Below are 13320 nucleotides of genomic sequence, written 5' to 3'. Positions count from 1 at the left end.
GTGTGGAGTTTGCCGCTAGGTATGAACGTGTGTGTGAGTGTGTTTCTCTGTATCTGCCCTGCGATGGACTATACTTTTATGATGTAGATTTACTGGCACTTTATGGCGAGTATTTCCTCCACACTTGCTTTTGAGACACTTTGTTTGAAAGGTACACTATAGCTCTGAATAATGGTGCAACAGACCTGCTTCGATGTGATTGCTCAAGTATCACTATTTTGTTGAGAGCATCCCAAATATTATCTTTTCAGGTTTTCTTGCTCTTGTATGGGGTTCTCTTAGTGAACTTAGCTGGGGCACTTGTACCACAACTAACTCCTGAGTGGTTAAATGCATGGATTGTATTTTACCTCTCTTTGAAGTTGCTTTAAATAAAAGCATCTGCTAATTGAATATATGTAAATGTGGTGCACCCCCCAAAATAGGCGAGCACTTATGTGTTCTTCAAATAAATAAATACATAAATATTTCTTATATATTAGTATTGTTAAATTAAGTATTGTTGATATACCTTATTCATTCTTGGTTTTTTTTTGCTAACTATAAGCAATAAACGCAAGCGTTACTGTACGTTCACACTGAGAGCGGCGAGAGCGTCAAGAGTCGCCCAAACCTCCCTGCAAACGACGCTGTTGAACACTGTGGACGCTCTGCCGTTGATGAAATAGGCGGGTACAAGTTCCTTCGGAAAGCTTGGTTATGCAAATGTTTTTAAAGGGGCTATAAAGCAAACAAACAGGTCGAGCGGTATCTTTGTGCTGACTGACCAATAGTTTATACTGTTGTGTTCTCTACAATTCTCTAGAGCAGAGCACTTCCAAGTTTCTATTGGTTGCCGCCCAACCGCGTCATATCTCATTACCATAAAGTTAACCGAACTTCAACTGTATTTTGACGCCCAAACCACCCTCGCCGCGACGCCCTTTGCCGCGACGCTCTTCGCCGCTTAAAGACGCTGGCTCTCATTGAAAATGAATGACTTCCGGTCACTTTGACGCTCTCGCCGCGCTCAGTGTGAACGTACAGTTACTGTACGTTCACACTGAGAGCGGCGAGAGCGTCAAGAGTCGCCCAAACCTCCCTGCCAACGACGCTGTTGAACACTGTGGACGCTCTGCCGTTGATGAAATAGGCGGGTACAAGTTCCTTCGGAAAGCTTGGTTATGCAAATGTTTTTAAAGGGGCTATAAAGCAAACAAACAGGTCGAGCGGTATCTTTGTGCTGACTGACCACCAGTAGGCTATAAGTTAACCTTATGAGATATTTTAAATGTGAAGGTGCGAAATCAACCGATGACAGAAATAAATAAACAATGCTAATTACATATTTCGTAACAAAATTAACTAATGAAAAACACTACTTAAAAGCTTTTTGTTGTTGTGTGTCTTTTGTGTTAATGATAGGCTAGGTCAAATTCCAGCATGGAGTTTATAGGACACGTTTACTAGCCTTGGTCTTTAATTAACACTAACGTTTGTGCATAACCTACATTACAGTACAACATGTGGAAACCCACCACCGATATAATCAGTTTCTCCTCCATTTTGCTTAGGACCAAAAGTTTTGTGGGAACAATAGTTTATACTGTTGTGTTCTCTACAATTCTCTGGAGCGGAGCACTTCCAAGTTTCTATTGGTTGCCGCCCAACCGCGTCATATCTCATTACCATAAAGTTAACCAAACTTCAACTGTATTTTGACGCCCAAACCACCCTCGCCGCGACGCCCTTTGCCGCGACGCTCTTCGCCGCTTAAAGACGCTGGCTCTCATTGAAAATGAATGACTTCCGGTCACTTTGACGCTCTCGCTGGAGAGAAAGGAGCGGAACCAATTAACCCAGCAGGTGTTGCGCCCAGGTTTCCTAAGGCGGGGGGTTTCCGCCCTCTCCTCAGAGATAATTGGGAAGAGAAACGGTGGTTTGCGTCCTAACTGTCTCAGTCGAATACATTTGTTTTTCAGGTCAGTATGCCATGAAAACTCCCAAAAACCTACTTCTCAAGGGTGAAAGTTATGAAGCATGAGTGTGATGAGTTTACTTAGTGAGAGTGAGTGTTGATTTTCGAGTGTATGAAAGTGTGAGAGTGTAGAGCCGCGTACGGCCGCATTATTACAAAATGGCGATCATCACTTGGTAAACTGAACGCCTTGTGAGTTCAACTGTGCATTTTGAACGGCAACATTTTCAGTGTTTGAGCTCCGGACATCTGACCGTTATTTTGATTACGGTTATCTGTTGTTTTGACGGACTGTTGTATAATTGATTAACGAGTTCGCTGCACAAATATGTAGCTAGTTAAAGTTAAGGCGGGAGTTTCGATTTTATGAGGTAGAACCAGACAAGCATTGAGCTAACTGACATTCTCTGTGGAACGTATCCAACGTTATGTGGCGAGAAGCGTCTTGAACCACTAAAATTGGCTAGTTTATGTTGCTGTAATGAATCTGACTGACTGAATCTGTGCGAGATGAATGAATAAATGAGAGAATGAATGAACAAAAGAAAGAATGAATGTGTGAGGTGAGTGAATGAATCAGTACATGAGTGGGTGAGTTAAGTGAAAGAATGAATATGTGTAAAGTGTAATTTAATTGATCACAATGGAAAGCAACATCAATGTGTCTTGTTTAAATGTATCAGTGGGCAATGTAACAATGACAGCATACATTAGGGAGAGTCTTAAATGTTTACTACATGTATTCTGGTTTCTACAATAAAGAGATAATTGGGAAGAGAAACGGTGGTTTGCGTCCTAACTCTCTCAGTCGAATACATTTGTTTTTCAGACACACAAATCATTTGCTACGGTGATTCCAGTCCTGGGACCCGTAACATAAATATAAAGAATGTGTGGACAAAACAACTGAAATACTACACAAAAGCTTTGAGGACCTTATACTAAGTTAAATAATATTTACAAATATCTTCTAGCTTTAACAGTGGTCTGATTATGATCACACATGAACATGTTGGTTTCTAAAGCAACATAAAATACCGAATAACCGGGCTAGTCAACACAGCCTGAATCACAGAAAACAACTGCATGGAAAACTATGCACCCCTATGTAAATTCCAGTGCCCCAACTTTTAGAATATATTCAAGGTCTGCTTGTGAGATCAAAGTTATTTCAGTTAAGTTTTTTACATAATAATCAATAAAAATACCCTATCTGATGATTTCATTACTATCATCCATGCCATCTCTCCAGTGACTCCTGGTATCTTCAGAATCATGCACATGTTTTACTGTCTCAGCATCCCTGCTACATGACTGCTGGGCTGTCATATTGTCTTGGATTTCATGGTTCCCTTTTGGATGGTAAATATTTCAAAACCTCCTTACCAAAGGAAGGCAGACAGAATTATTAGTACCATTAAAAGATGTCGTCAAGCTCCATTCTGTTCCAAACATGATCTCCAGTTTCTTTTTGAACTACTTGAATTTCACTACGAAAGCTGACTTTGTATTTCACACCTGCTACTCTCCATGCCGCCCTAGGTTCCATCACTAATGGAACGAGTCGTTGGGCCAGCATTGCTTTAATACTATGTGACGGGGGGGAGGCGTTCACAGTAGTATGTGTTACGTGTTTCAGGTGGTTCTACTGCGGTCATGTGACATGACGCGACACCGGTAGCTCACGGCGTTTAGGACTTACCTTTGTTTGTTTTAAATCTCATTCACGCGTCAAACGCCGAACGAAAAAGCATTTGTGTTTATATCTGTGCCGGTGGTGATAAAAATAGCAAGCTAAGACGGGGTTGGTGGTCCAGTGGATTATAACATCAGGGGGAGAAGTAGCGTCTTCAAAAGTTTCCTCCAGGCGACGTCGGAACAGAGGGGGGCCAGCACGTTAGTAACTTTGTGGCACTGACGTTTACGGAGGTAATTTATACAATGTGTATTTAAGAAATCCTTTTGTTTATAAATGTATTTATGGCTACTGTGCATATTTAATGGATTAAGCGCGTAATGTTCTTTATTGCTGCCGTTAAGCTACAAACACTCGCGTCGGCCCTGCCTAACCGGACAACCAGGGCAGACTACAGAAGTTAAGGTAGTCTGGTTATTTATATGTATACTTGTCTTTTAAACTTCCATTCAATGGGCTTGAAGCTGATTATGTGTTTTATTTCTCTTTTGCTCTTATTTTTGTTCTCCAGACGGTTGATGTAACCACTGTTTTTCCCACCGCGGTTTTGCCACACACACTAATTAGGCTAAGCCTACTCATATTACAGTATGAAATGTATGATAGGCTAGCAGACTACCAGGCGCTTGCTAGCTTTTAGCCTGTTTCCATAGTAGAATTATGAACTTGTAAAACCACCTCCAATTTTTGTTTGGTATTTTGGCGAGGTTTTCTTTTCCTTACTTTTTTTTGGGGTCCATGCTGTGGCTGAGGGGTGACTTGTAGGGGGAAGTACGCTAGGCCTTTGCACTTCTTATGTGTGTAGTGAGTTGAGTGTATAGGGCCTAGACTAGTTTGGCTCCTGTTTGATGTGTAGTGAACTGCCATTGTAACCTGGCTCCTGTTTGGTGTGTAGTGAATTGCTAGAGAGGTTTGACTCTCCTTTAATGTGTAGTGAATTGCCCATGTGGTTGCCTTATTGCAGGTTATATTCCAAGTGTAATCCCTAGTCTTTCCTCTGGGGGATCTTAGCCACAGCTGACCTGTTGGAGCTCGCCTTATGATTTATTCCATAAATCTTTATTAATTTCTTTCTTTTTTTGTTCCTTTGTCATTTCTATTGTGTTTTGTATTATAAATAAATACATCGTGACTTCATAACTCTGAGCCCATATCAGCTTGAATAGTAATTTATTAAAGTGAGTTAATTCTGGCACACAAGTCTCCTCCCTTCCTTTATTCATTTAATTGAATAGCTAAACCTATGGTGAAAGTACTCCTAGTGACATTGGGTGGGTTACAACTATGTGACTCTCGCTTTTCTTTCTTCATCAGTGAAGACCTTATCTCTGTGACTGAAGACTTGCATTTATTCACCTGTGCCCTCCATAAGACACACTGGATTTTATCAGTATTACTGAATCGTTGCACTCTGGCCAGCAAAATAGAAACTGAAGACCCCAGTGCTAGGCTCAATCGAAGACCCAATTCCGATTTCAAAATATTCAGAGAAGATGTTCCCATAATCAGCCCAATCAGTTACCTGCACTCCCATTCTCTCCAGCTCTTCCTGAAAGTGTTCTCAAAATAGACTCTGCAGTCACACTGGATCACTTTGATGGGCTTCAAAATTTCCACAACTTCCCTTACAATACTTTCCATCATTATGTATGCACATCACATCCTCAACATCTTGCCCACAGCCATCAAGTTTCTCAGCAACATACAATTATTACACAAACTCATCTTCTGTAATGTGCAATTGTACTGAATTCCCACACTAACTTGAGTAACTGAACATTGGAAAATTCTGTCTCCTTGATGGAGCACTACCCTACTCCACAGGCTAAGGTAGAAGTGCTTGCTAGAGACAAGCAGTTCTCTAAACTGGACCTTATTGGTGCATGTGTACAGTGCTGTTGCAGTGGAAGACTTATTTAATGAACCATTAAGGCTTTTATCAGTGTAACTACACACACTATACAGACAAAATACCCCATACATGATAAGCACCAAACAATGCTGCACAAGCATTTGTGCGCTGTGCGCACGCACGCACACACACACAGTGTTTTCACTGTATGGATGTACCATTACAGAACATAGCTTGAGAGGTCCCAAGCTGCCAAAAGACTGTACCTTCCCACTATAATAAGACTAACTAAACTAAAAAAACACACTGACACTGTACATTTGTCCACACACTATAATCACACAAACTACACACAAAACTACAAAACACTTCAGACCATGGACACATGTCAGCATCTAGATGTACTCCACAGAAAATAAACTCACTCAACAAACTGTAAACCCACTACATGCTCACAGCCAATTCTTTTTCCAGTATTACTGATGGTGGTTCTGTGAAGGCATCTAAAACTTTTTCAAGTCAAGCTCAAGTTTGTTCGCAAACATTCCTTTCTAATTACCAGATATTTACATATCGTTTAACGTTTCCATAATTTTGTCCACATCCTATATTTTTTGGATGGTGAATAAAGTGCTAATTTTACACGCACCTGAACAAAAAACTCCAGCATCCTGGTGATGACTACAGTTATGTTGACCCCATCCACTAGATCTGCAGTTCTTCAGTGTAGACTCTGACCCAGTACAGGCAACATCATCCATCCAGATTGGTCCTGATCCTGGTCCAAAATGAGCTCCACTCAGTATTTCTACAGGCCCTCCACATCCTACCTCTCTACACACCACTGCAGCATCAGTCATATCCCAGTCATCACTACACACTGTCCCCCACTGTCCTTCATGAAGAACCTCCACTCTCCCAGCACAGTGACCACCACCATTCACCAGCCTCACACTGTCTGTATATCAGAGAGAAATAGAGGTAACTTAAACATTTTATCTCAGTTAAAACTGGCAATAAATTCCTGTTATGAATAAAGTAAACATGACATTTCAGGGGTTTTTTGCATTCATACCTGTACACACCAGTCCCACATCGTTGTCATGGGAACAGTTCTGTCTCTGTGAAGATGATGTTGGACAGAGGACAATCTGAGATTCATTGCCTCTACACTGAATCTCCTCTGACCACACCTGACCCTCCCCTTTGCCAAAAGCAGCTGTTCCCAGTACCTCTACAGGAACCCCACAGCCCAGCTCTTGACACACAACCTCTGCATCCTGCAGGTCAAAGTCAGGATCACACACTGTGCTCCAGGTCTTTCCATCATACACCTCTACTCTCCCAGTGCAGCGAGTTCCACCCACCACCCTTCCTCCTAAAATGTAACCAGACAATATTATGTATAATTGGAACATTCCCTGTAATGACATAACTTCATGATAAAAATAACAGGTTTGAAGGCAAAGTCCAAGTATGGCATATAAGATTATTGAAATGTTACTTACAATTATTAATGAATAATGTGTGGTTTAATTTTACACAAGGGTTTTGTCCAGACTACCTAAGCAGATGACTCCTGCATCTTGGTGATGCCCACAGTCATGTTCACCCCATCGTCTTGTTCTACAGTTCTTCAGTGTAGACTCTGACCCAGTGCAGTCCACATCATCCTTCCAGATTGGTCCTGATCCTGGTCCAAAATGAGCTCCACTCAGTGCATTTAAAGCCTCCCCACAGCCCAGTTCTCTACACACCACTGCAGCATCAGTCATATCCCAGTTATCACTACACACTGTCCCCCACTGTCCTTCATGAAGAATCTCCACTCTCCCAGCACAGTGATGACCACCATTCACCAGCCTCACACTACCTGCAAGGAGAGGGAGAGAGAGAGAGAGAGAGAGAGACATATGTCACTCATGGTGAGAACTTTTTGTTTTGTTTTGTTTTAAAAAATTGTGTGCGTGTGTGTATTTATATATATATATATATATACTACATCGTTACGCGGACCCCTAGATCGATCTAAATCACATGTTTCAAACTCAAGGCCCGCGGGCCGAATCCAGCCCGCCATAACTATTTATGTGGCCCTCGAGAGATTAAAAGGCATATAATTGTCTCAAAATGAAAGCAGCTACTCTCCAGCATGCAGTGACGTAAAGTACACTTTCTACAATGCGGAACACAATCCGCGCAATGACAGCATCCTGTCGCTAGAGTGGAGTGTTTCCGTCACTCAAACGGTTTTTCAGCAAGTGATGAAGTTGAAAAATATCTGCGAGTTATCCCAAAATGTCCAAGGAGAGAAAAATTGACGCTGAGGGTAGACAATTTAACGAGAGGTGGGGAGCCGAATACCTATTTGTGCTTTAAGGAGAATGACCGGTATGTCTTCTGTGTTACGAGGCTGTGTCGGTGATGAAGGAGTACAACTTACGCTAAATGAAAATGAAAGGTATTTATGTTATAACACAGCAGTGTGCTTAAATATATTTTATGTATTAATGTAAAAAGATGTTCAATATTTTTACATTTTAAAAAGTACTAATTTAATGCAGAGACAGCTATTTATCAATATTTTTAACAGTTTGTTAATAAGTAGTTTTATCGATACATTCTGCCACCACCGGCCCTTTGAGGTCATTCATGATCTTTATTTGGCCCGAAATGAAAATGAGTTTGTCATCCCTGATCTAAATGTACCATGAACCGGTAGATGGCCCGATTCTAAAGTGACGAATCGGTTGACTGAAGCTTTACTGCTAATTCTGCTTAAGTAGGCTATAAGCTATAGCTGCTGCTGAAGACTCAAATATCTAACCTAACAAGTCATGTTACTTTCAAAATAATAATGACCGCCTGTCACTCGCTAATAAATCTGCATCTCGCGTTGACCTTTTACCTTTTATGAGGGCAACGTTCGCTTTGCTTGCGAGGTAAAAACATTAACAACATATCGGATAACGCCGACACTGTTTAGATCAGATCCAAAATCTAAAGTTTGGAAGACATTTGAATTTCATAAGAAGGAAGGAAAAATCTGTCCATTTGTAAGGTCTGTAGGATAGTAATTAAGTACAGCGGTAGCACGAGAAACACCACTCAGCTGAGACGGCTGAGGCCTATTCAGTTAATAATGTCAAACTGTTTGTTCATCCAGTAAATCTTTTTTTGTGCAGCTGTGTCTTTTGGAAACGTAATAAACACAATAACATGTAATTCTGAAACGATGCATTTGTCTTCCATTTTCCCCCGTGCTGTCCAGTAACAAAAACACTTGGAATTCCCAGGTCTTTTATGAAATATATCTATTTGAAGGTAAGCAACGCCACTTTTACAGAATTGCTTTGTAATGTACAATGGAAAATGAATGTGTACATTAAACAAATGCTAAGAACTCGAATCGCACCGAATCCTTCCATATTAAAATGCATCGTCCCTGAATCGTATCGTGGGCAATGTATCTAGATACGTCTTAAATCTGAATTCTATTATGTTTGATTTTATGATAAATTCATCTTTGACCACCCGTCTTCTGTGACACGGACGAGGACGAGACGCGGCCGTGGAGCAGATGTGTTTATGGCGCCAGTGGCTGCAGCGGAGGACAGCACAGGATTTCATTTCCACATCCCCCTGGTGAGCCTTAAACTCGGAAGACCAACCAGAAACGCAGCGGTTCGGCATTCCGCGAACCTCCTTCACATGCACACTGGGGTGCGGACGGCAACGTATGTGCCCAGGCAAATTTTCGCTCATATTTCCTAGCACGTGTGGGCTGAATGCCGCGGTAGACTGGGCTGTCGGGTCCTTGTCGGAATATTGGGCACCTATGAATAACTGCATCTGTCTCCCTTGATCTGCCGAATAAATTTTAAACTTATTTTACTGGTTACACTCAGGAAACGGTGATGAATTGAACTCAAAGCTTTAAGTTTATGCCTTTTAGAGATTTGTTCTGTCTGCTGAATTTGGCTGATTCTTGGCACTGCTCACCGCCAAACAAAGAATACGACGGAAGTGTTAATACTGAGCTTAACTGTGTTTTTTCCGTGCTCAAATATATCGGTAGGTGATGACTCTAAATTTTCCGTCAGTTTGTATCTCCCCAATGCCACACTTTTATTTTTTACTTTGATAAAACTGACAATGGTGTTATAATATTTAGATTTTCTTTTTTCAGTCTTACCTGTACACATCAGTCCCACATAACTGTCACGGGAGCAGTTCTGTCTCTGAGAGGGTGATGTTGGACAGAGTTCAATCTGAGATTCATCACCTCTACACTGAATCTCCTCCAACCACACCTGACCCTCCCCTTTGCCAAAAGCAGCTGCTCCCAGCACCTCCACAGGAACTCCACAGCCCAGCTCTCGACACACAACCTCTGCATCCTGCAGGTCAAAGTCAGCATCACACACTGTGCCCCAGGTCTTCCCACGAAGAATCTCTACTCTTCCAGAACACAGATGAGAACCATCCACTAATTTGACAGAACCTGTGGATAATAAACATAGCAGGATTGATTATTCAACACAAATAAGAATGGTGTGGCTGAATTTAAACTGATCTGCAAATTTTAAGGGCTTTAAAATTCTGTAGATGAATGAAATTTGTTTTCTCTTCAGACTGAGAGAGCTTTAAAATAATTCTTGTCCTGTGACTAAGACAAATGTTTTTACTTTGCAAAAAATAATGCATAAAATGCATAAACATTTCTCATGAAAAATGTAATATGACAAAGATATGTCGTTTTTAAAATGGTAGTCTGAGATGACGATAACAATAATAATAATAATAATTTTATTTATGTAGCACTTTTCAAGCTTAAGTGCAAAGTGCTTTCCAGGTTAAAGGATTTACAGAGTAATCATGTCATATAGTCATTCACTCCTACAAATGGCTCTTTATTACTTTATACTACTACTACTATTATACACCAGTATAAATATAATAAAAAAGTAATCTGATTTCCCAATCCAATAAGAGAAATCTGAAATAACACTTAAGAGTAGTTCAGTAGAATTTAGGATTGAGTAATGATAGACGAGTTTTCTTTCCCACTGGGATTCTGTTGTGAGGGAGAAGCCTAACAGAGTTGCTGTGCCGGACACACTCATACCAGCAGTACTGCCCCATGTCATAGTAAATGACATACATTTATTATGTTGTTCTCACTCTGCACTGTATACACACTGTAACCTTAAAGAACATGGTCTGAACATATAACAGTGTCATGGAGTAACCAGTTTATTACACTGGAAAAGAGAAAAGGACCAAAATAACTGGTCAGTTTTATTTCAGTAACAAATAATATACATATTTAAAAAAAACAAAACAGTATCCACTAATGAAAGGTCATTTTAACATACTCTTTTTCAGCCTACCTGTACAGATGACTCCAGCAATAATATTGGGAGGACAGGAATTTGGATAACTCTCAGCTGACTGACAGTCCATCAGTGTAGTCTCTGACCCATTACAGGTCATCAAGTCCAACAAGAGTGGCCTAGATCCATGTCCAAAAAGACCAAAATGAGGTGCATCCACAGCCTCCCCACAGCCCAGTTCTCTACACACCACTGCAGCATCAGTCATGTCCCAGTGACAACCACACACTGTCCCCCACTGTCCTTTATAATGAACTTCCACTGTCCCAGCACAGCGACTACCACCATCCACCACTCTCACACTGCCTGAACAGAAGACAGACAGAGAAACAAAGAGAGAGAGAGAGAGACTTTTTATATTTTCCTGACATTCCATCCTTTAAAAAGATTATGTAATTCTTTTGAAAAAGAATTTACACACATTTACGCTAAGTCAGACACTCATATTCTTGTCACCTGTAAGAATTCTGGAAACTATGACTGTTCAGAGTTTCTTTCTACTAAAATTGCAGTTACTAAAATTACAAATGTACAAAAAATTATGAAAATACATTTCTTGGAATTTACCAACACCAATATGTTAAACATAACAAGTGTAAAAAAAATCCTCTGTTCAGTCCTTTATGTAATCTTCAGCGGTTTGTTTAGCCTTGTTTCTATATCATTCATACAGTAGTTAGTGTGATAGTGTTAGTTAATGGTACATTTCAAATAAAATTAATGTCTGTCATAATACTTACAGATTGAAGAATCTTCTGTCCTTTACATTAAGAAATAAAGCTGCTTTACGTAAGTCAAAACTCATGACTCAAGAAAATATCTGTTTTTTTGCAAATATTTTTCCAAGTGATAGAATAATCACAAAAAGATGTAATCTTGTGATCCCGTCACCTTTAAATCTCGAACCTTCACCTACCAGCTGTGATGACCTGAACCATGGAGGACAGAAAAATCACCCACAGGCAGCTCTCTGTCCCAGTCCACACTCTGAACAACCTGACACAGAGCACAACCTTCTCCTCTGCTCTCTCAGACTGACTGCTGCAGTAACTATGTTCCCTCAGCCCCCCTAGAGAGAGACAGAGAGAGCCCACCCCACACCCGCCAGTCACACTCACTATTGACTTATTAGAGACATAAAGGAAATCATCAAACGGGTACACCGACAAATCAGAGAACACTGTTGGTTTTTCTCCAAATATATCAAAATATCACCAACGCTGCTGAACAGCACTCCTCCTCCTTTTGGTAGACACGTCTCTCTGAGGAGAGACAAGACACATTAGAGCAGTGAGAGAGTCACAAAACTAAAAGTAGACACACACACACACAGCCTTCTCATAAAAGAGAGGTCATTTTAATGACATGACCACAATATGTGATTTTCCAGTGATTTCTGAAATGAGTTGCATGAAGTTTAAAGTACATTCATCATATTAAAGTTCTCAGCATTACAGACACGTATATAAACACCCTTTGCCCCTACAGCTCTCCTTCTCTCTTCCCTCTCTCTTTGTCTGTGTGTCTCTCTCACACTTCCTCTCACATAAACACACACGTACTGGATGCACTCGTGCAGTCACCTTCCCAGCACACACATGCTCACTCATACGCACGCACACTACACACACACTCACTCGTGGGTGCACATGAAGACGGCTGCTGCACCTGTAACTCTTTGTGGTTTTTGGTTCAGAGCAGAAAGCTCAGCATCAGGACTGCCATTTGGCTCCACCAGCCTCACAGTTTTTTATGGGTTTTTTATCTCTGTGTGCGTGAATGAAGTTGTAGGCCTATGTGTGTGAGTGAATGTGTGTGTATGAGTGAAATTCTAGGCCTTTTTGCACAAGTACATGTGCGTGTGAATAATTCAGACTATGTATGTAAATGAATGTGTGTGTGTACCAGTGAATGAATGAGTGAGTGAAAGAAATGTGGTGTTAACCCAGATCTTACATGTCTGTATCTGGACAGAACTGAACAGAATAAATCACTCTTAAAGAAGACTGCATATGATGTCATATGGGAATAAAGAGGAAATGCCAGTAAACTTATATTAATGTCTTTATTGAATACTGTACATTCAAAGCATTTTCATACATTCTTATTAAAAGCTGTGATGTGAACCAATAGCATAGAAGCTTTAAGGTGACACAGAAATATGATGAACCTCTTGTAGACAAGGCAATGCATGAATATTGAGGGAAAATGTCAAAATGAAATGTACAAAGTGCTCTTATATGAACGTTAGTTATTATGACAAGTTATTATAAAAAATAAAAACCCCAGCAACAGAGAAATACAGAAAACCAAGAGAAAAATTACTCAAAATGAATATACTTGCCAAAAAAATTCACCACAACTGGATATCCCTGAGTTTGTGATACGATTTTGCATAAAATAAATCTCTTTATTAAGT

At 40.5% G+C, this 13320-nt stretch overlaps 1 pseudogene; it reads right to left on the bottom strand.

The window, feature by feature from the left end:
- Nucleotides 1-6110: 6110 nt before the first annotated feature.
- LOC115829776 (deleted in malignant brain tumors 1 protein-like) lies at nt 6111-11109 on the bottom strand (annotated as a pseudogene).
- Between the last annotated feature and the right edge of the window lie 2211 nt (nt 11110-13320).

The sequence above is a fragment of the Chanos chanos genome, chromosome 1, assembly GCF_902362185.1.
Source record: "Chanos chanos chromosome 1, fChaCha1.1, whole genome shotgun sequence".
Taxonomy (NCBI): Eukaryota; Metazoa; Chordata; class Actinopteri; order Gonorynchiformes; family Chanidae; genus Chanos; species Chanos chanos.
This window is presented reverse-complemented; position numbering and strand designations above follow the sequence as displayed.